Genomic DNA, 5,479 nt, shown 5'->3' with positions numbered 1-5,479 from the left:
TTTTTTTTTTTTTTTGGCCACAAAGCATGTGGGATTGTAGCTCCCTGAACAGGGATAGAACCGGCACCCCCTGCATTGGAAGGTGAAGTCTTAACCACTGGACCACCAGGGACGCCTCTGAACAGTTTTTTTTAACTGGAGTGTTTGTGGCAGATAAAAAGCTTCACAGCTTACCTATGAATATTTTAGTTTTACCCCTAACAGATAAAGAAGTTTCAAAAAGACACACTCACAACGCCATCATCACACCAAAGAACATCCATTTTTGAATGATATGTATATAGTTTTATATATATATATGCACATATGTATACAAACAACACACATATGTATGTTATATAACAGAGAATTTGTTTATGAGAAATTTCCCATGATAAAGTTGTTGGAACAGGACAAGAATGTACTTCCACTGGCCTCCATGTACTTCATTCTGTAGGATCAAAGGCCATCCACAGTTCTTGGTGGGCGGGCGTTGCAGCCTTCATGAAGGGGCCTGGGGCTAAAGTGAAGGCAGGAGTGGATGCTGTGGCCTCCATTTCTGGCAATGAAACCTTTGTGGTGGGCGTGGACAGAGGGGCAGGAGGAGGAAAGGGGAGTAGAAGAGACGTGTAGGACGCGGGAGAATCAGGAGCATGTCCTGAGCAGGGGTCATTGTCGGCTGAATCTGTGAACTTGGGAATTTAGGGCAAGGGAACACAATCCACAGAGGAATTCTGAGAATCTGTCCCTTAGACTTTCCCTTAAAAAATCCTAGAGTAAAGATGTGCATTACTCAGACTGATCAAGCAATATGGTTAGTCAATAGCATTGACTCTGCAGCCCAGTTTCCTGGGCTTAAATTTTGGCTTTGCTTCTTACTGGCTTTGTGAGTCTATTTCCTTGTGCCTTAATTTCATCAGCTGTAAAATGGAGATAATAATAGTAACTACTGCATAGAGTTGTCCAGATGATTATATGAATTTTTACATGTAAAGTTCTCAGAACAATGTCTGGCACACAGTAAGCCCTCAATAAATGTTATCACCATTTAAGGCATCCGTGTCCATTTGTGTTTTCTTTGACTTTGCAGACACTGGTCATTAGGAACATCAGATCTTACTAGGCTTACATATGTGTGTATATGTAGAAATATATAGATAGATAGATACGTGTATATACACACTATATATATTCAGTCCTGAATATTCACTGGAAGGACTGATGCTGAAGCTGAAACTCCCACACTTTGGCCACCTGATGCGAAGAACCAACTTGTTGGAAAAGACCCTGATGCTGGGAAGGACTGAAGGCGGGAGGAGAGGGGAATGGCAGAGGGTGAGATGGTTGGATGGCATCACCCACAATGATGGACATGAATTTGAGTAGTCTCCGGGAGTTGGTGATGGACAGGGAAGCCTGGTGTGCTGCAGTCCATGGGGTCACAAAGAGTCGGACACAACTGAGTGACTGAACTGAACTGATATACACATAATGACAGAATATCTAGGCTAATATCCTTCACATTCTGTTGTTCAGTCGCTTTGTCTGAAAGTTGTCAAACCGTAACTTTGACAATGTGGACCTCTGTTGGCAAAGTGACATCTATGCTTCTGAATATGCTGTCTAGGTTTGTCATAGCTTTCCTTCCAAGGAGCAAGCATCTTTTAATTTAACTCACATTCTGTTTAATGAATGTTTAAGTAGTGTTCTGTGTAAATCATGTTTCAAAGATGCAGGAGTTTAGATTCATGCTCTCGGGAATTTGTTTAGAGCTTAGACTGTGTCATTTTAAGGTAAGTGCCTTTGATGCAGGAGACATTGGTAAGCAGGTCTACTTGCTTTTAGAGTGAAGCCATTGCTGCTGTTGCTGCTGCTGCTGCTGCTAAGTCACTTCAGTCGTGTCCGACTCTGTGTGACCCCATAGACGGCAGCCCACCAAGCTCTGCCATCCCTAGGATTCTCCAGGCAAGAACACTGGGGTGGGTTGCCATTTCCTTCTCCAATGCATGAAAGTGAAAAGGGAAAGTGAAGTCGCTCAGTCATGTCTGACTCTTTGCGACCCCATGGACTGCAGCCCACCAGGCTCCTCTGCCCATGGGATTTTCCAGACAAGAGTACTGGAGTGGGGTGCCATTGCCTTCTTCGGAAGCCATTGCTAGTCTTAGGTATATGTAGTTAGCAACCTGAGAGAAGTGTTTTGTCCTTTTTCTCTTTTATTTTTGCTTGTTAGAGCCTGTATCCCTAACACCTAGAAGAGGGCCTGAGACAGGTAATATGTATATTCAGACATTGTGTCACTGAAAGAAGGATTCAGTAAATTACTGATTAATAAATGAATGACTGGACCTCACTAAGCCAAAGAGGTACATTTGTACCATTTTATGACATCACCAACATCCCTAGACTATTGATATAAAGTAAGGTCACTTACTTTATTGTTCAAGTTATGGTTACTTAAGCCATTGCCGCTTCATTCTAGAAACTAAGACCTTCTGAGCACTGCCCCTCCCCAGTTACTTCTATGAATCTCCTATGGGATCCTCCCTGTGTCCACATGGCAGCGATTCACCTTAGTCTTCACATGGCATCCTCCCCATCCTCCCTGTCCATCCTCCTGTGCTTGGGCCTTTGAAGACTGTCGGGGAAGCATGACTGCCTGCCAACATCCATGCTGGGTGGGCCGACCTGGATTTTCTCAAAGCTTCTAGTCTTCATGGTGGGGGATGGATAAATTGGGAGATTGGGATTGACATATACATACTACTATATATAAAGAAAGTAACTTATAAGGATCTACCATATAGCACAAGGGAACTCTAATCAATACTCAGTAACGACCCATACGGGAAAAGAAAAGTTATACATATACATACATGCTTTTATGTATATGTATAATTGATTCACTTGGCTGTACAGCAGAACCTAACACAGCAGTATAAATCAAATATACTCCAATAAAAATTAATAATAATTTTGAAAAAGCTTCCAGTCCTCAGAGTAACAGAATTCCTGCAGCCCCCAGAGAACTGGGAGAGTGTGGCTCCTCCCCAGTTCTTGCCCTACTTTACCAGCTAGACTCTGGGGGCAGCCACTGAGTACAGAGTCCCACAGGTGCTCTTTGGAGCATTCTCATCAATTCCTAACTCCCTGGGCAGGTGGATGATCAAATGCAGGCTGCAGGGCTGCAAAGGTCACAGATGTGGAGTCTGCCCATCCTCCCCCACTTCCTACTGTCCACTCTCCTCTCTTCTCCTAGTACCCGGGAGAGGTTTCCAGGCCCATCAGAGGGTGGAAAACATCCTGGAAGCAAGGATGAGCAGAAGGAGCCCTTCCGTCCGGGTATGATGCTCTAGCAGGGGGACCATCAGCCGGCCTCAAATGCCCTCGTGTACAGCTAAGAATAGCGCCTGCCTCCTGAGCTGGCATCAGCAGAAACAAAGCTGTGGCAGGTGCTTTGCATAGATTAGCTCTTGTCATCCTCAGAGCAGTGATTTTCTGCACTGTGTATTGGTGAGGAAAATGAGGTCCATGGAGGCTTTGGTGTCTGGCCCCAAGTCACACTTAGGAGGCAGAGCCAGGATTCAGACTCAGGGCTGTCAGACTGTAAAGCACAATGTTATTTCAGATAATTAGAAAGTCTGAGCTCAACCACAGGAAGAAACACACACTGTTCTACAGACTCCCTGGAGACCCGAGTGGGACAGCCTGCCTACCCGTCACCCTGCCTCCCAGCTCTTTGCCTTGAGGTGCAACATTGTGCTTGCCCCAGTGTGACTGGCCAGGGACCCCCTTGCCCCTGCCCCCACCCCATCCCCTGCAGTGGCACTGGCCCATGCTCACTCCCACTGGTCCGGGGTCTCCTCCAGTGCCACCACCTTTGCGGGTCCCTTACGGGTCCACCATATCTTCCTCCTCTTTTCTCAGCATGGCTTGTGCTGGCAATGAGGCACTCTGCCCATACTTTCCAGCACAAGAGTTGCTCATGTGCCTAGTTTCCAAGATTGACTCTGCCTTGGTTCAAGTTCCCGGGCTTGTCCTGGAGCTCCACTCTCCACCCTTGGGCCCTGATGCTCTCCTGAGCTTCCAACCCAGTGCCACTGTCCCAGAGATGACACTGATTCCATGCGTGGGCTTCCATGCCCACACCTGCCCTCTCTGGGCTGGGCTGGGATAATTAGTTCTAGCTCCAGACCCTACTCCTCCCCAGGAAGCCCTGCTGGGGCTTGTCCTGCTTGAGAGAAAAGCCCCGTCCAGGCCATTACTACTCAGGGAGACAAGCCCCACAAATGCGTTTGTTGGAGATGTATGCATGGCAATTTGGAAAAACTTTTGCAGCCTTCCACAGTCAGATCTGGGAGTTGGGGGATGGATCCGTTAAAAGAACCAAACAGCAGCCCTGATCTTGGCTATCAGGAAGATCGGCCTCTACAAGTCAGCTAACACTGATGTTGGACAGGGATCCAGAGGGACTTCCCTGGTGGTCTAGTGTTTAAGACTCTGTGTTCTCATGCAGGGGCACAGGTTTGATCTCTGGTTGGGAAACTAAGATCCTGCATGCTGCAGGAGTGGCAGAATTTTTTTTAAAAAAGGCAGGAGCTGGAGGTCAGGTTGGCTTTTGGTTAACAGATTTTATTGATCATTTACAAAAAAGGTTGACCGCATGCAAGTTGTAAGGATGCTGCATTCCCTGTGAAGGGCAAACATGATCCAATCTAGTCTTGAAACCCATACCCATTTGTTCAGCCTGGGCTCCTAGTTTGTTAGAGCCCAGCTGTTAATACACCCTGAGTTGTGGACTGCAGAAACCCCAGCAAGGAGCTTGCACACCAACACATTTGAGTAACACCTCCAAACACCAGCTCAGAAATCAAGAAAACCACATACGCATACAATCTGTGGTTAAATTCACAGACATATCCTAGAGGGGTTATGAGTGAGTGGAGTGAAATGCAAGGAACTGTTCTGTTTCTCTCTCTAGGCACATATCTGTATCTCCTCTTGGCAAGTGTCCTTAAAGTCAGATGGAACTTCTTTGCATTAAGTGAAGCTTGCACGTCGTCTGGTGGGGGCGGGGGTCACAAGCAGAGGAAGTGCGATCCGACTAGAGGGACATGCTAAGGAGCCCAGAGCCCTCAAACCAGGTTCCTGCCGCCAAACTTCTGTGACCTCTGGCGATCACGCTCCCTCTCGGGAACTCGTTTGCGTCATCTTGGCAAGATGGAGCTTCGGCTGGCTGTGCGGCCCAGCTCTGGTTCTTTCTAACAACGGCTGGCCTGGGCTGCATGGGGGATGTAGTTGGGGGAGGTGGGGATGGGGAGGAGACGTGGAAGGGAAGCTGTGCCATGGTCCAGCTCCAGCCGTCTTGGATCAGTGGCAGTACCCTACCCCTAGCACAGCGCCTCCTGCGGGTGCTTGGCAGAACAGCTGGGAAGTTCCTAATACTTTGTGGAAGAGCTGCACCCCGGAGAACCGGCCAGGGGAAAAACAGTTCCTTTTTGGG

The sequence above is a fragment of the Bison bison genome, unplaced genomic scaffold (genome assembly GCF_000754665.1).
Source record: "Bison bison bison isolate TAMUID 2011002044 unplaced genomic scaffold, Bison_UMD1.0 scf7180017864341, whole genome shotgun sequence".
Lineage (NCBI taxonomy): Eukaryota > Metazoa > Chordata > Mammalia > Artiodactyla > Bovidae > Bison > Bison bison.
Note: the sequence above shows the minus strand (reverse complement) of the source record.